General features: G+C 40.6%; 1 protein-coding gene across 1 annotated transcript in view; it reads left to right on the top strand.

Moving 5' to 3' along the window:
- Nucleotides 1-22739, top strand: part of plxna2 (plexin A2) — a 163536-nt gene that overhangs the window by 1289 nt on the left and 139508 nt on the right. The gene's annotated exons all lie outside the window — the stretch shown is intronic.

The raw sequence follows: 22739 nt of genomic DNA, 5'->3' as shown, positions 1-22739 counted from the left end.
GATCCTTGTCTTTCTGCAACAAGTGATCTATGAATTTAAAGTCAGAATGACTTGGAGATTGTTAAATATCTCACTTCAAAATTAATGCACTGCCACTTGTTCTCACAACGTGACATTATGCAAATTCTGTATATTTTCTGACACTTTTGTTGCCTTCTTCTCAAGTGGCAAAACCAATAACCTGAATTATAACACTGAAAACAACAACTTAATGTAATCGTGCCAGCTGGCAACAATTTAGTATTCCAGGTTGACTTCAGACCTCGTCTGTCCAGTTCGGCAGATGCACCTACAAATCTTCCTTCTCTGTCTGACTGCCAGTTCACCAGCAAGCACCCATGACAATGACTCTAAAGAAAATAAATGTTGTCTTAAGTAGAAAATTGCCTTACATTTGCATGAAAATAACTTACATCTGCCACGGCTGATGGGTAGCATATTAATCCCTCGGCTTGTGCAATCAAAACCCCTTCATTCTTGGTGCAATCAGGTTTTTTTGCATCTGAAGCGTGACCCATTCAGATAATTATTTTAATATCCATCTCAAAATGAAACAGTAGTTTGACCCCAAAGCAACCACCAGGGTGGAAATTGCTGCCTTTGGAAGAACAAACCAGCACTCAGCATTGGTTTGATTATCACATGCTGATTATATTCACCCAATTAACTCCAATCTAATGAAGAAAAAAGGAGACATTCTGTAATATTGTGGTGCTTCCATTATCCGATTGACCAGCCAGCAGCTGCCATATGACTATGCTATTTTCTATTTTAGTTCAACTTTATTTTTTATCATATATGAATCTTCTGTAACCCATGTCTGAAATGTATTACTGTTAGCTAAAAACATTTCTGCTGTTCATCATGTGAAATATTTCTGGGAGCATTGAATCGCAGTGCGTTTGTTCCCCTTTCAAATAATGGAGGATATAAGCAGAAATGTTAAGAATTCTGCTCAATGAATTGCTTTCAAGTGAAGTCTTTGAACTCGTGCCGTTCAAGAACGCCTTTTGAGAACCAAAACATCACACATCCATCCAATCAATAAGGTTAACCTCACCAAGCTGGAGAGAAATTGCTTTGACTGGACAAACTTAGATCAAGCTTTGTTGATGCTTCTCTGCCGCTGCTTCCCCACTTCACCTCTTTTTAAGGAGTTATTTTGATTACATATTTAGTGGCGCTGTGTCATCAGCAATGCATTCTGTACTTAATAGTTCAGATTCTGGAATGATTTGCATAGGTCTGTCCATTACTTCTAGATTTCCCCTGGGAATGTTTCAATCTCCCATTCTTTAATAGTGTAGTCTGAGCAGCATACAGTATAGATGAATTTTTGTTTGAATTACTCTGGATATTGTCTTCATGCCAACCATCTTTTGGAATTTCATTTGCTTTATTTAGATGAATGACCTATATCAGTTTCTTAAGAGAAGCTGGTCCTCTAATGTGCTCCGCCTTGTTTGAAGAGAGTCTAAGGCATCACAATCTCCTGTACAAGGCTGCCTGTCGCTACAGCTACCGCTGCCACCATCAGCATCCATCAGTATCTGCGACAAACTCTTGCTGGCTCAAGAGCGTCCTCTGTTGATGAAGAGCAAAGAGTCTAAACAAGGAGCTGAGTTAATTATTTGGCTATAATGTGAACACACAGCCTCTCTCCATTCGAGGCCTTTTACTTGGACTCTTTAGCAGCCGTGCTGATACTCAGAGCAGTTTTTTAAAAGCACAATTTGCTGCTGAATGAGTTGTTGCTGCTTTTCTCACCACCAGCATTCAAACAGCATGCCGCTTGCTCCTCGTTGGATTCCCCCCTTAAGGCAGCCAGACTCGCCACAATTTAGCTTGAGAGATTTTGACAAGTCGCTACGCATGCAGGCAGAATCCTTGACCTATTTCTTAATGAGTGAATACTGCAAATGTGCTCAGCGGCTGTGTATTTCGAACACCCCCCCTCCCCAAGCTTACAGCGACCCCCACTATCCCAACTGTCTTTTGGTTTCACACATACATAAACACTTGAACACATGCTGATAACGGTGCTTTTGTGGGTTCACCGACTCATTCTCTTATAGATATAGGTCCTCTCTTTCCTATCTGATAGTGTACAAATACTGAGTGTTTGTTTTAATGCAATTGGCCTCCTGTCTTCCCTCACTGTGGGCTGTTTATCTGAACCTCTCAACTGTCCAGCTGTCACAACAGAGATCTCAATCTACTTGACCCACACACGCTCCGCTCACTCAGCCTTGCTATGCACATGCTTGTGTCTGGAATCTGTATTTATGTTGAGTGTGTGTGTCTGTGTCTGTGTGTGTGTGTGAGAGAGAGAAACAGAATTGACATAAGAGAGATCTGGATCTTTGGTGATAATGATCAAGTGGAGCCAGGGAGAACATTTAGTCTGTGATGAGTTTGGTTGGCTTCAGTGAAAAGCAGAAGATCACAACCACTACTCAGCAGGCTGCTCAATTTATATCTTCTGTGCTTGCTCTCTCCCCTCTGGATACTGATTGTAAAACGCACAAGTTTTTTTAAAAACTGATCTCTGATGAGTCTTGCATCAGATTCCAAGTAGAGAGAGTTTCTTTAGGTGATGATTATCCTATCAAACGTTTGTACAACTGCTTATATGTTGAATTAGGAGTGAAAGTCTGGAGCTCTGCATGTGGTGTAAGATTACACCACAAGAAACTTTTGATACTCAGATATTGGTGAGGCATAATTATGAAGTGTTTTTCAATTTCTTAGTGCAGAAAGAGCTATTTAACACTCTGTGCCCATTTAAAAAATACATTAAAAAAAATCTGTTACCCAATACTCAATCAGTTGTTCTGCTTTGTATGTTTTTATATCCTCTTTTAAAGAAGTTCCCCTGATGTTTTGAACCTATAGATGCCAGGGAAGATACAGGACAGAATTACATTTGATAATTTCCACACAATGGCAGATGTTAGAAAACACCACAGGGCTACATTTAATGGTCTAGTCATGCTGCTGTAGCCGTTTTCATCATCTTGAGTAGTTGTGCGTGTTGCCTTCAGTGACTTATTGAATCGTTGAAACCATTTTAAATTGATGACTACAGGCCACTACATTGTTAAGTAGCAGCTTGCTCAGTATGAGCAACACATAGCACAGAGTGCAAAAATCAATGCCACTTTGCATTTCATTTTTCATCATATACAGTGAGTACTTGAAAGAAAAAAGCCACCTTTTCTACTGTAGTAGTTACCGTGCTGGGATTTTTATTTTTTATTTTCACTCTGTGATAAGCCTGTTGAGAGAGTTTGTTTCCCCATATCTGTCAAGCTGTTGGCTTTTGTTTTCTTTTTTTTTCTTCATTTTTTTTCCCCCAACAAGATATAGGCTGTGTGTGTCTCCAGCTTCCAGACAGGCTCCAGCCGGTCTCATCAGAGGACCAAGAGGGAATGGCTAACAGTCATCCCTCTGCCATGCAGCCGTGGCCAGTCCAGATCCTGCTCTCCCTATTGATGGTGGCAAGTTCAGCAGTGAACCCCAATGCACACTCTGCTGTCCCACAGCTTGCCAGCTTGCTGAAACAAAGCCTTTTGTAGGGCCACTAAATCCAACAGATGGAGAAATGGACAGTAAATGAAAGTAGAGGGAAAGGGGAATAAAGGAATTTAGTGGAGCATGTTTGTGGGTAGGCATTTAGGCTGCTCCTTTGGGAAGCCTAACACTCTTACAATGCAATACTGGCAGAACTTAACTGTTCTCTCCTTGACATGCTGCAGCAGCAGCAGCTTTGGGCCTCTATGTGAGAGGAGAAGGCAGTCTGCTCACGAATGCTCTCCAGGGCCTGGGAAGCCTTTATTAAGATGTTAATAGAACTGACTTCATGACACATTTCCATGGGACAGGATCTCTTGCTTCTGCCATTCTTGAGTGCCTCAATCTGCCTGCCACAGTCATCAGTCTCTCTCCTTCACACAACAGCCTGTTTAGGCATTCAGCCCCATTTCCACATTCCCCTGCCCAGGCACTCTCACTTTATCTGATCTCTGCTGTCACAAACCATCCTATATTTACCACGTGTAACAAAATTACGCGATGCCAGTGATAAGGGCAGGAATCATGGCATAGGTACCCGCAGAATAACAAGTCTGGCTGTTTGTTTGTCACTGATCTTCTCACCGGCTGGAAGTCAGACTGTCACCCCAGCAAGCCATCAAGGCTCTTATGACTTTTATTTCTCCAACCACTGTTTTCCAGATCACTAACTATATTCTTCCTCCTCGTTCGCTGTAGTCCTCAAACTGCTTCCAAGGTTGCTTATCAAGCTACAGCAGCTACAAAACAAGAGACAAGAAAGACCTCAAGCTTTACATACAAATACCTTGACTGACTTCATTTTCATGAAAGGCACTGAATGCATTGTCTCTACCATTTTCTCCTTTCACATGTATTTGAATATAAGTCAGTTTAGCCTGGCACCATCAATAATCAATTAGCTGGTGTCACGGGAGGATGTGCGTTTTTGTTTGGTGGAAACTCAACAATAAGTGAGCAACAAAAGGGAGCAGGAGAGAGAGGCAGGGTGGGAGGGGGCTTCTGTTAGACGCCAAGGGGCAGCTGTCAGGAGCAGATGACAGTGTGCGTGTGTATGTGTGTGTCATATGTTCACGGCTGCATGTGTTTATGTCCATTTTAATTTATTTTAGTTTGACTGTGTGGCACTGTGTGTGTTGTTTTTGTGTGTGGGTCTGTGTGCATGTTCAAGACGATATACCAGGGTAGGCAGTAAGGGCAACAGCATGCTGCGCTGCCCACACTGCCCCCTGGTGATGAGGATGCCCCTGCCTGCCACTGTTACCATGGTTACTACAGGAAAAGGGGTGCAGACATTACTTGTCTAGTCTGCTCATGTGCCATAGGGGAGTCCGGCCAACAGCAGCTTTGTCCCTCCCATATAAACTGAGCCCAATTACAACTAGAACCACTTTCAACTCAAAGGGGCTGTTATGGCCATTACCCCTCACAACTGTTTCAAACAATGTAAGTATTTGCTCTGGAATTGTAAAATCAAGAAAATCTGTGCACTTAATTTTCTCTGTAGTTAGTATATTGACTAAAAAAATGTTAGCATTGAACAAAAGCTAAAATTCCCTCATTGGGCTCCAACACTCAGTGACATGTTGATGCTTGCACTTGTGCTGTCTTGTTACTATTTTGCAGTCAGCTGTGGCCTTATCTGGGTTGATATCGCTCTCAGTATGAGGCAGGATCTTTGAGTCATCCTCATCCTTCAACAGAAAGAAAACAGATGGAAAAAAAGGGGGGAATAAGGCCTTCTAAAGTTGTTCCTGAGTTAGATAGCAAATAGAAACTGTCTGGAAAAGTCCTCCCCCTTCCTCTGCTATCTTGTTCCTTCTGTTGCGTGCACACACATCTTCCTGATTAGCTTTTTCCACTGTCGTCGACCAAAGTAAATTGTGCTAAATTGATGATGAAAGACCTTGAAACTCCCACAACTTCAAAACACAGAATCTGCCCCACTGTGGCTTCTTATTTCCTTGCAATTTTGATAGAGGCAAAAAGGAAAACAATTAATGAGTTGGCTTCTACTTGCAAAACTGCACATGTGATTTAAAACTTTTTTTTCTTTTCTTTCTTACTTGAATGCTTGATCAGTTTGTGAAGGTACAGGAAGAAAGATCCTGGATGCATGATGAAAAAAAAAAAAAAAAAAAAAAAAAAAGAGTCTGGACTAGAGTTTGTGCCGCCAGTCTGTAGACTGCAGACTCTTTACTTTGGCCCAAGGTGATTTATAGTGTCCACGCCAGAGGAAATGAATACTCCTCTGGGATAACATTTATGTTTATGCATGAATCCGTGACTCTGATCCACACACTGAAACCAGCAGGAGAAAAGGGATGAAAGGTACTTAAAAAAAGGAGGCAGCTTGTCATGAAGCCCACACAAAGTCTGTGAGGACATGTCGTTACTTTCCCAACTTCCTGTGAGCCAAACCATTAATAATACTTTATGAATGTAATTGCTTTTGTTGTTGATTTTTCACCTCTGCCCGACCTTTTAGATTACAGCTCAGCACACCATAAGCATAGGGCTCTTTGAAATGTGTGGGATACTGAGGAAGCAAAAACCTCTTCTTTTTTTTTTTTTAAATCAGTGACTTTTAGGGGAATGTGTCAAAATGAATCAGCAAAAGTTATCACTGTGAATCACGCTGTACAGTGTTTATATTAACAAGGTGAATCTATAATGGGAATGTTGGATGTTGTTGTTCCACCACCCTTACTTCCTAGTGCCCTTTGCTATCAAAGAGGAACACTGCATGTACTCAGCAGGAGCTCACCCAGACGGGCATGTTTTTCTTCCTCTGTCATAACCAATGATATATGAAAGACGACAGCAATGTCTTCTTGTTACCTACAAAGAAAATTATTATCATGTGATGTGATGCCGTGCTAAACACATAATCAAAATTCATCACATTTTCGACCATCAGCTGCAACACAAGTTGTGGGCGTTTGGCCTCATTTACTAGCAGTTTATAATTACCTCTACTACTACTACTACTACTACTACTATTACTACTATTGCTGTTGTTGCCTTTTGGACATTTACAGTTTTCTAAAACAACTTAGGCCACAAAATGCTTCTTTATATAGCATGCAATGAAAACAAAATACTACATGGAAAGGTTTAGCTTTAACCTTTATTTAAAAATATTTCAGTGTTCTATGTCTCAGCTTAAACTATCTCATCTTTAATTAAAAATGACTTCTGTCTTTTTTAATACAATCACTGAGTCTGATTTCTTGGCATGTTTCCACTGATACTGAAGAATCTGGATTTTTTTTTTTTTGTAAATTTATGTTTCATTGCAGAGAGTTTCTCATCTTGAGCTGACAGATCGCGTGTTCCTTTTCCTCCACCTGTTTTTCTCGTAGCCTTGTAGAAGGAACTTTTTTTTTTTTTTTTTTCCCCTCAGTTTTTAAAAAAAAAATATACAAATATATATTAATTTTGACATCCAAATAGTTTTCTTTGTTTTGAGCCACAGTGAATGTGTCAGGGGATATTCTGAAACTTATGTCACTTTCAACAAGACTTTCGTCACTCTGGCGGAAACACTTTGGAGAAGTGCGCCTTTTCTGGCTTCCTCCTCGGACACTATTGTTTCCATCAGAGTTTGTCATGGCTTTCTTGCCTTAGTGCTGCAGGCTTCTCTCTTACAACATCATCACCACTTTCTCTGCTTCACTTGGAGTGAAACGGGCTCAGCTGTATGCAGATTGCCCAAGCCTGTTGCTGGGCCAGAAAAAGTTACTGACATATTTGTTGTGGTAAGAACAAAATAAGCCTGTGCATATGTTTCAAAAATTCAACAGTAATTTTGCATACATTACTTATTTTTTTGTGCAGGGCAAGAATGTAATGTTTAAGGAGAATGAAACAAGATATGAGACAATTATTCAGATTGTGACAACCAAACCTTTTGCCGCGGACCGTTTGAAATCCCCGTGTTGTCCATGAAGATGTTGATTAAACATGACTGCTCTGAAACATCTTCCTGCCTAAGGGAGGCAGAAGTAGAAGAAGGGAGGTGAGTAAGTAGAGAGAGTGAGAAAACTGAGGACTGACTGGGCAGGTTTGTACTTGAAAGCAATGAATGAGCATCCTTTCTTGTCTTAATCTGCTCCAGTTAGGGAATTATGCTATAGAAGTTAATACATTATCCACACAGAAGGTGCATTCAAAGGATATTTGACATGTTATTGCCACTACAGGCCCAGTTTTACTAGACACATCTTTATTTCCTCATTCATCTTGCAGTAAGAGCTAGAGTAAAGCTGGGAATTAGAAATATTTTTCTCACTGCAGAAGGCATCTCTGAGCGTGTAAGTACAATGTTTACTGTTAAGTACTTTACACAAGCCTCGTTGCCTTTGCTGCCGCAAGTCCTCCCCCACATTTCTCAGAAAACATGTTCAACCTGACAGGGGTGAATAGGTGAGGTGGATTTGCATTTTATTACAAAGTATGCACAATGTTTCAGGCATATTTTTGTGCACATACTGTTGAATAAAAAATAATTTGCTTTTGCATGACTTAAAGTCCCCAAAAGAGTGTCTTTATTCAGCATTTTTTTTTTTTTTTTTTTTTTTTTTTTTTTTAAACAGGAGTAATTTATTTTTTAGCTACACACTGAAAGGTCCATGTTTTATTTGTTCTGGGGATTTACATTATGCAGTATCATATCCTCTGTGTCCACTCTCCACTCATCTGTCTGCCTCTTCTCTTCACCTTCCTTTCCTGTGAAAGGGAGAAGCTGCAAAGGTGGGTGGAGGCATGCCAGAGGATACTGGCATATGGCTGGGAAATCGTAGCGCATTTTTGCATTCACCTGTGTTTTGGGACCATGGCCTGCACTCTGCTTTGCATCTTCAAACCAAAAAGAAAATTAGAAAATGGAAAACAGGAACGGGCTACTGGGCATTATGTTGTCCTGTTGAATAGTGAGAATGTGTATACGTGTACTTTCAATCATTTCAGGATTCACAGACACGCTTATTTCGCTGCAGTGTGCACAGACATGGACTTGCCCGATAAAGGACACCTTTGCTTTGTTTATTTTGTTGAGGCTACAGTGTTTGTGGGTTGTGTTCAACAAAGCATTAGTAGCTTCAACGGCTTAAAGTCTGAAAAGCTAAAATGGGGTGTCTCTGCTTGCTTGGCTCCCTGTGGTGCAGAAAATGTACAGTAGCTCTGTGTCAGTGTAAACAACTCCACCTGTGTTTGCATACTATTACTTGAAACAACCAGTCAGAAAAGGGAAAGCAAAGGAAGCAGAATGAAACTACAGGCTGAAGACTAGCCAGACTGATTTCGCTGCTGGAGACATTGTGACGTTAGTTTAGTGCAAAGCCTTTAAAACACAAGCTAAAAAAATGTGCTTCAAACATAATGCGTCTGCTTGTAATGTTTGACAATAAAGGGTGTTTACCAGGAAGAGGAAGTGGTTGCAGAATGTAAATGCAGCTATACTGAACATAACCAACAGTGGGATGTCATTTATGAGTTTGCTCTGCACTTGATGCTGTTACTGAGATTTCATCTTGTTGAGATTTTCTGACTCAGATCATGATTTTAGATTTGTGTCTTGGATGCATGTGTGATCAGCCTTTATAAACACAGAATCAGAGCTTCTTAATTGAAAAACTGGCATATTGCTCCTGTTTTTCAGCACCTTGATCGTGACTCATCAAGGTCACAGGGTCACACTTAATTCTCAAAGGGTTCCCAGTACCAGTGAAATGCAGCATTCCCAGCCTCTTTTATAAAACAAAGGAAGAAACAGGGAGGTCTGGGATTTTTGCTTGTGATACTGAGTCAGACAGGAAGAGAAGAGGAAGCTGGAAGGGAGTGACGGAACCGGAAGACGAGGCTGTTTTCGTAGGAGTGAAGGACACCATTTGCCAGGGAGAGGTATTAAAAAAAAAAAAAAAAAAAAAAAACCCACTGAGAACATTTGCACTGGGCTAGTTAAGGAAAACTGAAGACCTGGGATCAGCTGACTAACCATGCTTTGGTGATCTCACCGGATATGCATCTACAGCCTTGTAGATGATGTAGGTGTGTGTTGAAGTGTAATACTCCAGACTGATGGGAAAACACACTTTTTCTTAGTAGGTCCTAGGCAGACTGAAACAGCAGTGAACCAACCACCAAGTGTCCTAATTAGCCCACTTCAGCATGTTATTCTGCCCCAGCTGCTCCTATTTATGTTACTGATGAAATGCTGAATGGGGCTTTTTTCCCCCCTTGGTTACATTTTCTCGAGGGTAGCAAATTGTCGATTTTTATCGTTTTTCTCTTTCCTGTTATTGCAGTTTTTTGCTGGAGTATGATTATATGTTTTCTCTACTGCTGATGTAGTTTATGGGAAGCAGCACCAGCAGGGCTGTTTTGTTTGGCTAAAAAGGGTGGCTGCTAAGTACTCGATCCAATGTTTTGCCTCCCCATGTCCCCCAACTAAGAAATGACAGAATCTGGTGATAGAGAGAAATACTCAGTTTGCCCACTGCTGTGTTTATGCTGACTCCATTGTGGGCTTTAGTTTCATCATATATTCTGCAATAGCACACTAATCACTGAAAGAGTTCAGTGAGATTTATCTGTTGAATGCAGCGAGCTGGCCTACTTGTTGAAACTTCATTTTACTGCTCTACTAAACCTGCAGACTATGATCACATTTAAAGTAGTGAAGCCACAGCATTTCTTCCTGAGCTTCATCATCTACGTGTGCGGCCTAAAGAAAGAGTTACTGAGGGAGAAGCTGCCACAGAGGAATTCAGAGTCTTGGTTTGGCATTGGTCAGAGTGACCAAGCTTAGGAAAGCTCGTTTCTTTGATTTATGTTCATTTATTATTCCTCTGTCTGTTCTTGAGTCGTGCCTTTGTTTCTCTTGGTCTTTCCTTTCACCCTCTCCTCTGTTTATTGCACTTTTCTTTTTTGACTTTCTGTCTTTATGTCTCTGCATCTTGCAATCTGGGATCCGGTCCCTGCTTGCTTTACGCCCTTAACAAAAGAGACAGATGGTAATTTTAATCATCTTACTAGCAGAGATTAGTCTTTGATCAATTTTAATGCTCAGAACACAACTGCTACATTTAGCTTGAGAAAGGGGGAGGCTGGGCTTGTAAAAGTGATTTGGTGACTAAGGAAAGGCAGAATACTCCAATATAAGTCCTCTATCCAAGTATTTCTCATGCCCAACATTTTACATGCAGTCAAAGCGTTGTTAGAATTACAGTCTAGTTAATACTTGAGCTGGATTTGGGCAATTCTTTCTCAGATTTTTTTTTTTTTTTTTTTTTTTTGTATTTTTCTTTGTTTTAATACACTGTTTAGACCTACTTATGTACATGCAAGTATATGTGATTACTTCTATGCTATGCCTTCCAGAGATCCAAGCCTCTTTGCTCTTTGGGTGACTATATCAAGATGTCGTACAAGAACACTACTGACAGACGGTTATATAAGGCTGGGTGGCCACATATAAAATATGGTCTCTGGCGTCTGCCTGAAGAATACAGATGGCCTGCCTGTCTACATGTTATATCTGCAGCAAGAGCAGGGAGAGAGACTCGGGAGTCTCTGGCCTGTGAAAATGAGTGTGAAGCACTTATTCCCAGAATGGCTATAGTAGCTCTTCATACAGCTCTGACACACTCAGAGCAGCTCTGTAGTCACAGATCGTGTACATTATAGGCATTTCACACGCATGCTTTGCTTGTAAATAATGTTGGTGTGTAGTTATTGTGGTTACATCAGTCAATTATATTGACGTTTAGGCTGTTTACATTTCTGTAGTTCATCAAAAAGAGCAATACCTAGCCCAGCGTTAATGCAGCAGCAGAGTGGACCGAGCACCAAGCAAGCTAGCCAAGTGAAGTCTCTAGATCTTTACTATTGCCTGGTCGTTTGCGTCCATGGCGCCGCTTTCAACATAGCGAGTACTGGATCTCTTTACTGATCCCTGTGCTTCATCACAGTGTTGTATGCTGATGCTTGTAAAAATTGATCTAAGCAGCCTGGAAGATTTGTACTATATGCCTAATACACAGATTATGAAATGCTTTTCAGTGATCAAAATAAGAACTTGGTCAATAGCCTGATGACTTTCGAAAGAAAATGGTTAATTAGTCTTTTTGTGCCAGCGAAACAAAAAAATAATTATTGAAAGAAAATGTAAATGTTTGAAAGTGCTTCAGCCAGTCAACACATGAGTAAGTCGAGCTTTTTACATCCCAACACTCTGTGTAATGCAGCTTGTCAGACTCTTCCTTTATCTCTCCAGTATATGGAAATTGTCTTTTTGCTCCACTCGTATGCTTCAGCTGTGGCTGTATGAGACACTAAAAGATAACATTCCCATATTACAGCAAAGACCTCATAAGGAGGTCGGCATGGTTGGGGTAGGATATTTTCGAGAGACCCTGGTTCATTTCACATTTGGTCCGTTTTGTTTTGCACTATTTTTTTTTTTCTCCCTCGCCTTGCTTTTTAAAAAAAACCCAAAACCTTACTAACATTAGATTAGGAAACATTCATGGTACCGGTTAAAACACACTCCTTCGAAAGTAACCCTTCTTGTTGACAAATGACAAGTTGGAAGTGACCCCTGAGTATCAGGTATGTGATACCTTGTCCATCAGGGTTGACAGACAAGGTTATCACATACAGTAAGTGGCATCTTGTGCCAGATGACACCTTGTGCGTAAGTGAGGTTCGCCATCAGTTTTGACGGTCACCATGAAAGTGGGCTGAATGAGCAGAATATGAATAATCTAAGTTTATGTAACTGGATCTCAGGTATAAGGACTACAGAATCAATGGAACATACAGCCACCAGTTAATGTCACATAATCTAGTTTGCCAATAGCAGTTAACAAGACAAAGAGCAGCAGGTACCAGAAACCAATATTTTCACTATATCTAAATTGCAGCACAAATCTGCATTATGCTCTACTAAAAATGCGTTTTGGCACATATCTGTTAAATTATACATCTGTGATCAGCCAGTATTGTTAGTCAACGCTGACTGTTGTGCAGGCAGCATTCTTATCAGATTTGTTTGTACTTCAGCTGTATCATGTTTTATTTGTGTACTAGAGTTTTTCTAAATAAGCATCTCATATGTTTAGCAAAGTTATAACAGTCTTTGTTCTGTGTGTGTTTATTAGAAAAGTGTTTGCCTTGGTGATATGCCTGCTAGATTCTCAGGACATTATCTGACAGGAAACCAGCAAGTGCTGATTTTCCACCGTATCCCAGCCAGAACTGCATCCTGTACGGGGCTCACATGGAACAGGCCGGAAGGCATGCGTGTGTGCTTCAGCACTGATCCAGCAATTCACTCAGTCAGTCATCTGGCTTGCTCTCTGTGCTCTGTCCCATCATATTCAGTCCTGTCCTGGCATAGCCTGGCAGCAGCTGCTGCACCCCTGAGGATGATCAGGTGGATTGTTATACGCCCACCATGCGCAAGACTGAGTTAATGCTTACTGCAGCACTCACTACTGCTTTATTATTCATATTCATTGCAAACCCTAGTTGGACTTGCATACAAATGTAGTGTAAGCTTTCCTGCGAGCTGTGGTCTGTAGTAGCAGTGTAACTTTGCTTTGCTTTGTACTGGACTTTACACATTTTAGAAATGTTCAGAAAGCTTTCAAATCAGCCTTTGAAATTAAGCATTTCTTAATCTAATCTAATCTTAATTTAAGAGTAAAGATTTGCTAGTGGAGTAAAGTTTGCAGGTGGTTGCAGTTTTGTTGTGGGAACTATGGCACATTTGGGTCCAATTCATGTCCTTTCTGCTCGCTTTATACCTGATGATTATTTTCAGTGAGACAGACAGTCACTACCTTTGTTTTTGTTTGTGGTCTGTTATGCACAGTCTTGACAGTAACCAGGCCATTCTGCTTGCTCGGCATGTATCCTGTGTGAATAAGCACCCAATTTCCTCACCACATGCTGTTATTGCCTCTCGTCCAAAGGGAGATTGGGCTAAGTAACTAACCGCAGACTTGATTTTGTGGTGTTTTATCACCGCTGATGAAATTAGAAGGGCCTTGACCAGGCTGAGGTAGAGAGAGAAACAGACTGAGAGAACAGGAGAGAGGTTGAACCCTGCTCAGCTGTGTGATAATGCATCTGTTTTATGTGTCCAAGCAAAGAGCTCCCGAAAATAGGCTTTAATGGTCCTTAGACACTAGTGTGTATTTGAGAGGCACACAACATTATGCTTGTGGTCAAAGCTGATTGTGAACACAATGGGTAAAAGTTTTTTGTCCTGTAGAGACAAAAAATGAGTGACATATGTTTATAGGTTTTTTCATATGTTTCCATATTAAGGTCACAGGATTTCAAGTCTCATTACCTTTGCCACTGTAAACAGAGATGCTGTTTGCCTTTGGTCAAACTTCAATGTTTATTCAGGTTTTATGACAAAAAGGATTGGACTTTGTGAGGACAAAGCATGGCTGTTATTCTTCTGCACTCACTTTGGCAGGAAAGAAGAGTGGGTCATTAGGGTTAGGCGGTTTAACTTCTCACAAGTGCTGCCATTGCAAAGTAGCAGCCTTACGTTTGCGATAAGACAGTCCAGTGTCTTTGTACGGAACTGCGGCTGACCCTTTTAAGAGTTGGGGTTTGAGAGAACTGAGATCTGTGCTGAAGCTTAGAATGGAAGGAAAAAAAATCATAGACCCAGTGACAGCTGTAGGTTCATGCTTTCAGTGTGACAGCAAAAAACATTTCACTTTTGTAAGAAGAAGCATTTGTTTATACAGTCTTGCTGTGTTTGTTAAAATTTCCATGGAGGAGTGTGGCTAGCTGTAAACAGAATAGTCCCAAAGAAAGCTGTCTGCTGTCCTGGATAAGCACAAGGAATTAAATCAGCCACATGCGCACTGACACAGACAGAACAACAACTTGTGTAAACACAACATATACACACTGCAGCTGCAGACATCGTCAGTCAATCCCATGACATCGGAAATGAGCAACTGAGTGACTCTTGTGTTTATTATCAGACTAAAAAAAATGACTCAAAGTTCATGGAAGAGCGATGGGTGTTTATATGATTTTGCATAATGTCCTTTGTTTTTTTTTTCCCCCCATTTTGTCCTTCAATGCCGGTAGTGTGCATCCTGCCAGCCAACTCTTCCAGCATTCAGAGCATTCACAGAAACTGAGGTTACATGCTCAACTGTTATTTTAATTGCACTGGCATATTATTGATTTTTCGCATTGATAGAGCTATATCTGGAACAGCAGTATAAATTTCTCTTACATCACAGATCACATTCTCACTGTTCTAAGTTAGACCACAGCCCTGGTTGTTGGGCAATACTTGTCACTATAATCAAAATTAAACCCACATACTACCTTATCTTTAGCCTGTCCTCTGTAAATCATGCAGGGATCCATAGTGACCATGTTTCTAGAGCAGTTCAACAGAAGAGTGCGTTTCCTGCTGAGTTTATAGTGCCTGGTTGTTAGCCAACCCAGAGTAGCCTCATCCTTTCAACCAGCGTGTGATTACAGAGCTGCAGGCTATATCATACAGTCCTTAGATGAAACAGTAGCAGGAGAAAATGAAGGGATTACTTTGACTGACAGGATTCCCATCATTTTTTCCTCTTCTCCAAAATCTCTTGTATAACCATTCCTTTCTCCCCCTGCATTTCCTGAATGAAATAACAGGTCTCGTCATGTAATGAGTAGATCTATTATACATTTAGACCAAAGAATAGTCCTATGTAGATTTCACTCATCTTTGACCATCTTTTACCTCCTCATTCCTTTCACTTTTTGATTGATCTTCCTGTAGCCTGAGTGTGCCAGCCATGTTGTGCCAATGTTCTCCAGATAATGGAAAGACCATGCCAACTTCTGGAGTTATGGCTGCCGTAGTCTCTAACAGCCTTGTTACTCAGCTGGAGTAATGACTACATGGGTTCCTTCCTTCCTTCCTTCCTTACATCTTTCATTGTACAGTATATCTCCTACTCAACTAGCAGCAGTTCTTGACATTCTTTCTCTTTTTCGTACACCATCATTCATTCATTCTATCCCTTTTTTGGGTTTCTGTTTCCCTCTGTCTCCTTCTTTCTTCCTTAGACTCTTTCAGCATTAGTCACCTTGACCACTGAGCCATGCCTTAGGACTATGATCCCAGTTGAACAAATGATGAAGCTGTGGGCTGTGGATGGAGAAAATTCATAGCACTACACAGTATATGGAAGCATATTTTGCGCCATCTTCAGAGGTCTTCCTGCAGTGTTTCACACACATATGGAACATGTATGGAAGAAGTACTTAAATTCACACATTTCTGCTCACTTGCAGATCAGTTTGGTGGTGCTTAACTGTGGATTTGGCATGATATTTTTTTGACAGAAGGTTCAGTCCATCGGTGCCTTATTCTGACTTGGCAGCTGCACACCAAAGGTCAGAGTCCACGCTTTGTTTAGCAGACTGCAGCTACAGGCAGATAACGCCTCTGTGGGGAAAATCTGTAGATTTTTTTTTTTTTTTTTAAAGTACATCAACGCAAACAAGTACACCGACACATGCTATGATGATGCAGCTGCTTGCATCCACACATGCACACACAGTTTGCGCTGGAGTGTGCTATTGCTTGGTTTAATGTCATCTGTGTCTCTTTTTGTTCGGCTGTCTTTACCTCTCTTATGTTCGGTGCTACAGCACAGAGTTCATGCAATCTGATTTCACCAAGGCAAGACGAACTGAGCCTTTCATGCATTTCATTTCTACTCACACAAGACGCGCAATTGCCCACTCGTTCAGACCAATGCCCCTTTGGCTGTCCTTTGCACCTGCTACCTGGCGCACCAGCCAAGTTCTACATTTTGCCAAGTTCATTTGTCTGCTTCACCGACTCTTAAATTTGCATTGAGATTTGGCCACAAAGAAGTTGCCTTAGATATGAGAAGAGCTATTTGTAGTTACGAGTTTCAAAATATTCACTTTGCTGAACTGCCTAAATTCATAATGTCATCTAAGAGATCAGCTGAATTGATTTTATTCAAATGCTTCTTTCTCTGCTCCGTTCTACCTCTTGAAAGGACAAATTGCTACTGTTTTTACAGGTGTTCAAAATATTGTGAGCTGTGTGTTTGCATATTTCCTTTCTTCAGTAATTCATAGGAAAGTGATTCAATTTCAGATACACAAACCACTGAAACACACCCCATCTACTTTAACTTAAATGGATCTCTTCACATCTAGCTTCCATTATACTATTATACAGACTTGCGAGGATAGCGCAGCATCCACCGCGTGCGTCAAAAGTAGTTAAGGCCCTTCGGTTTGATAAAATGTGTATGATGTCAATCAAAAAAAGCCTGATTCAATTTCAATCTGTGTATGAGCTGAGGTAGATATCTGATCGTGTGGTCTCCCCTGACATCCTGCTTTGTTTGTTTTCTTTGCCCACTGAGGATTTGCTCTGCTCTCGCTAAGGCCCTTTACAATTTAGATTTATGGAAATGCCTCCTAATAGAAATCTGCTCTCATCGGATGACAGACAGCAATGATGAGACGTACACCACATACGACTATGCTGGGACTGACTGAGAAGATCATGCCTCAGGATTCACCCTTCAAATGAATAAAAGCATGTAGAGGTTTGTTAGTTTTGTCAGTCAGAGCAAGAATTGAGAGGGAAAAGGAGTAATTCATTTACATTTATGCTGCCACTATATATTTGTGTATCTTTCATTGTAGCTGTGGTTACGTACGTGTCTAAGCTTGCACGAAAGTACAAGTTTAAATGTGTGCATGCCTGTGCGTTAGGAGAATGTAGCAGCTGTGGGAGCGGAAAAAAATAATTAGAGTAGCAGTGACACTGTAATCTCTTTAGTAAATGTTACTGGTTTTAGCTGCAATACCAGTGTGTGTGTGAAGTTTGTGAAGTGGGAGTGGAACTATGTAGAAACAGGGTTAAAGGGAAGGATTAGGTACACATGCCCTTGTTTGCACTGGGGAATAAGCATCTATGCTAAGTCTTGACTATACCTGATGAAAAATGTTTTTATGTAAGTTTTTGGTGGGTTGTTCTAATCATTTTATGTGCTTTCATTAGAATAATGCTAAGGCTGGGGCACAACTGTGACTGCTTTCAACAAATGCAGCTCATTGACAAGCAGTTCAAGGCCTCGCTGTACGCCTCTAAACTCAGATGCTCATGAGCAAGTGCACTGATATGGGTCACTAACAAAGATAGTGCTATTAAATACTGGATGCAAAGTGCTCTGTCAGAGTGCCCAGAGAGCTCATGCTTAATTGTGAGCAACTGTGCATTAATTTACTATGCATCGCTAAATTGCAGCTCTTTCAGCCATAGCTCAGAGCCTCACACATATCATGTCAAAAGACAAACAACAACAAAATGGCTTATAAAAAGGTCAAATTAAAACATTTACACAGTGATGGTTTTAATTTAGCTGCTCTGGACTATTTTTATGTTATGAGGAAGGCTTTAATGACACAGTAATTTCCTCCTGGTTATTAGGGTTTATCTTTATGGTGGAATTTTGAATCGTTACACAAGAAAATATTGGGCATAACCAACCACGTCCAACATCACAGCACAGGAAACCAGACAGAATTAAATGATAGTTACTGGAGGGCTTGTGGTTTCTGAGGGTGTTATCCCTTTCTGTTGCTATTGGGTCGTAGCAGGAGAAAATGCTATGTTTCCTTGCAGTGGCTGGAAGGATGGATGAATGGAGAATAGTTTTCCTGGAAGCTGACAGATCGTACTGGCACTGCAACAGAGAAATTCATTTCCTATTGTCACAGAAGAATGTATAAATATAACTCCAGCTCAACAACATAAGATACTGACGAGGCCTCTCATTATTTCTTTTCCTGATAGCAGAAAAGAGAGAAGACTAATGGACTAACCTCTACTGCTAATGCTTTTTATTGGTTCCTATAGAAGGAGATCTCCCCTTGGGGAATATTAAACTTTCTATTTTTACTGTCCAAATCGCCACATCCACTGAAAAGCTTACCAGGATATGAATAAAAAAATCCAACACATTTTTAAACCCTTTACTGTACTTTTCCTAACTAGATAGTTGAGAAAAGTTTTGTTCCAAATTGTCTCTTTGATTCGAAGCATATCACTTTCACTTAAGCTTTCAAATTTCACGCTTTACATTAATCGTTGAGGGAATAACACATTAATCCAAGGCATGAAATTACAATCTCCCATTTCCTTTTTTTTTTTTTTTTTTTTATCCAACAACAATGGATTCAGCACCATAAATGGATTTGGTTTACATTCTTTATCTTCTGCAGTACAATTGCTGTAAATATAAATTTAACAGATGAAGCAAATTTGGCTGCAGTGTTAAGAAGCTTAGGATGTGGAGAGAATAAAGGGGGGGGAGCACAAAAGCAGAAGACCTGCTGCCTTTTTGAGGGTGATGGAGCTTTAGGGTTGCTCCTGCTTCAAAGACAAATTCCTTCTCTCCTGTGCCATTTTGCTAGTTGCTGGACTACCCTCAGGCTGTTCCTTCCCAACCATCAGTGAGGGTTTGCTTAGCTCTCGTTTTGCATTTCGCCACTTCTTTATCCCTGTCCTGTACCTAATGTCGCTCTTTTGCATCTTTTTAAAGTGCTACAATCCAGCTCCTTTGACCACAGTTGGCATTGTCACAGCATCATGCCCAGTGGCTGGGGAAATCACCAGCATTTCAGCAAGAGACCCACAACCAGTCACAGTGACAGAGCACATGCAGCCAGTGGGACCAGTTTGTTTAACAAGCACTCTGAAGCAGCCTGGCTGAGTGTGCCAACACAGTGTTTTGTGTGCCTGACTATTCATTATGAATGGGAAGTTTTGCAAAAACTGTCTTTTCTCCAAGCCATGATCACAGCTTGCGTTTGTGCAGGAACGTGAGTTCTCTTCCGTCTCTCTTGACATGAAGATCTTCTTTCTTTCCCTTCTACGTCTGCCAAAGAGACTGTCATATGAGTGTGAGTGTTAAAATGGAAATCTACTGACAATGACCATAAAGAATTTTGTTGTGTTATATAATTTTTTCCATTTTATATTCTTATATGATGTTACACCCTGACGCTGACAGTTTTGTCATCATGGCAGTCTATCATTCTTTCTGTGCCACGGCTACAATTGTGAAACATCTGCATACTGAATTTATTTCAGAAACAAGACTTTTTTTTGGTTCATCTGCTCACCCTATGTTAAAAAAAAAGTCGCTTGTCATCTGTGCCTCAGCTTGGATGGCAAAAATCATTTTCATATAGTGAAAATCTGAATTTTTATTCAGAACTACTAGCTGCAAATGTGCCTATATTCTAGTTTACCTGTAATTCAATGTCAACATAGTCATGCCCTCTTCTTTTTCCAGGTCACTAGTTAACTATGTTTAAGTATGAATAATTTCTGGTTGCATTTATATGTTAATTTTCTTTTACTTAATTCTGACTTCTCACAAACAAAAGAAAGATATGGCTTTGAACTACAGAGCACACTGGGGGATCGAGTTTTGTTCGTATTCTTTTAAAGTCTTCAGCTGCGTACTACTGTGGAGTGCTATGTCAAGTGCAACAAAGAGGTGGTCATGCAATCAGCTTGAACAAAGACTTCATTCCCTGTGTTATTGAAAGCAATATGAGGGGATAACCTTTTTGTGGAGGTTTTTATTTACACCATTCAGTCACTCTTTTTCTTTGCATGTGCAGCTGTTGCCACAACATAAGGGACTGATGCATAATTTTACTCCTGACAACTGAGGAAACGTAGGAAAAATAAAAAGCAGAAGAAGAAAAGATGGATGGCCTTAAACATTGTATATACATACGATTAAAGCGTGGAGGTGGAGCATAAGATCTAAAGGGCAAAAGGCTTTGGGGCTTGAGCGAAAAGCTAGCTCAGCAGGAAACTGATTATGCCACCAAAGGGATCCACTTTGCAAATCTACCATGTACAAACTCAAACAAAGGAGCATGGCAGCATGCAGGCAACTGAAAGTGAGGGTGGGGGTCTGACCCTTGCTGTTTTTTAGAGTCACTGGCACTTTTATGACCATGCTAATAAAGTGCTTTTGGGACAGCGCACCTCCCACACCTCTGCCTGTGCACACACACCAAGAACAGCTTGACTGGGCTTTAGGACCCGTGTTTCTGGACACATAGATCAATATGCTTCCTAAGGGTCTATATTTAAGATGGTGCTGTGTAGTATACTCGATCACAAGGGGTAGGGAGGGACCCTAAGATGGCCATTAACGGATTTGGATCGAGGTCTATGAAAGGGCTGACACGGTTCAGAGGGACCCCTAAATTACCGCTGCAAATCAAACCTGCCTTGAACACGTCACAATGTAAGCTGGCTATTCAGTATCTTCCCATGCAATGTTCCCTCCCCTTTTTCAGTTGCTTGTTAATTCAAGGTGCAGTTGCTGATTATTCAGGCCACATCTTTTCACTCTTGATTCTCTGTGCCCTCGCTGCTGGAAATGCAAATCAGGAGCGTGACAAACGACGTAGGGCCGTCTCTGACACATTCAAGCCCCTGGCGTCCCCATGTCACTCCCCAGCTTACCACCTCCAGCGCCATAGTAATTACCCTTGTTGGATCGCTACGCCTAATCATACTTGATTTTAGGATGCACTGCCATTCTCTCCACTTGTTAGCCCCTCACACTACTTGGTTCTGATAGAGTACACCGATAATACTTGGGGAATGAGACACACTCATACATACATACATCAGATGTTCTATTAGTTAATCTTTGCATGAGGATGTTTTATACATATCGATTACAGTGGGGGGATTAATTATAGGCAGCACAAAAATCACCTTTAAATGAATCAGTTGTGAGCTGAGCACACCAGTAGGAGAGGAACTTGATTTATAAACAATGAATAAAATAAATAAATTGTATAAAAGAATAATTAATAGATTCAGAGTCTATAAAAATGAGCCCCTTAAAGAGCAAGAGTAGGGGTGTGTGCAAGTGGCTTCCAATTTGTTCTCAGTTTGTTCCAGTGATGAGATCCAGGCCGTCTTTTCCAATGGATGAGATAATTAACTCCTGGGGACAGACTGCGTGGAGCTCTCTTGGTTTTATGGCACATGGAGAGAGATCTTTACAGCCCAGGCTGAGCATGGTTGCATTAATTGTAGGCTGATACATTTTGACTAATATAGTATATCAAAGTGGGCAACTGATAGGGGATGTGTTTAAAGAAATTGTGAGGAAGGGGTCAGTATAAAAATGGAAAGAAAAGAATGATGTTTTTATGGATAACAAAGCACGCAACATTAAGCTGTGTGCTAATCTTTCTGGTATGGCATGGCCACTAATTTTGAAGATGTATTTTAGGTTTTCCTTTGTAGGTAAGCCCTGTGATTTCTTTATGTGTCTAATATCATGGATATCATCTGGACTCAGAGATGAAGGGATTAGATGTCGCTGGTCAAAGATCAAACATTAAGGTCACTGCAGGTTAATGTCTACGGATTTTCTGAAGGAAATATTCCTCAAATCTGTACCAAATATTAACTTGCACTCAGGGATGAACTGGTTAGATCTTGGTGGTCATTAGTCAAGGCCACTGTGATATTATGCCCATCCCATTTGTGAAAGAAATATCTTTGGAAAGATATTTGGAACTTCGTCCCAAATTGGACACAATTATTCACTTTGATTTAAAGATAAACTGCCTAGATCTGACCTGGTCAAAGTTTCAACTACTAAAAAGGATGATCAACTATTCAACTCATAAAGGATTATGGACAATAACTCTAAAATAAAGATGCTAATTATGACAATATTCTAAACCATGTCTAATAAAATAAGCGAATATAATATATGTGTAAAAGGTCAGCTTCACTGAAGTGTCATATTGTTTTGGAAGAAAAAGACTGTTAGTCAGTCTCATAACACAGCGACAGGATGAGAGATGCATATAAAACACAGCGTGACTGACTGGTGGAAACATGCAGTCAAAAGGGACTCATTCATGTTAATTGACATAAAATACAATGAGGCACCGCCACAGGTCCTTGCTTTCAGTGAGCAATGTCTGTTTTGGCCTTTTTTCTGTTCTTGGAAACCTCTTACTCAGTGTGTGACAGCAGCAGTGCTAGCATGAGTCAGGTCAGGCTTATTTCC

The sequence above is a fragment of the Oreochromis aureus genome, linkage group 20 (assembly GCF_013358895.1).
Source record: "Oreochromis aureus strain Israel breed Guangdong linkage group 20, ZZ_aureus, whole genome shotgun sequence".
Lineage (NCBI taxonomy): Eukaryota > Metazoa > Chordata > Actinopteri > Cichliformes > Cichlidae > Oreochromis > Oreochromis aureus.
The sequence above is the reverse complement of the archived record's forward strand: the minus strand, read 5'-3'. Positions and strand labels throughout refer to the sequence as shown.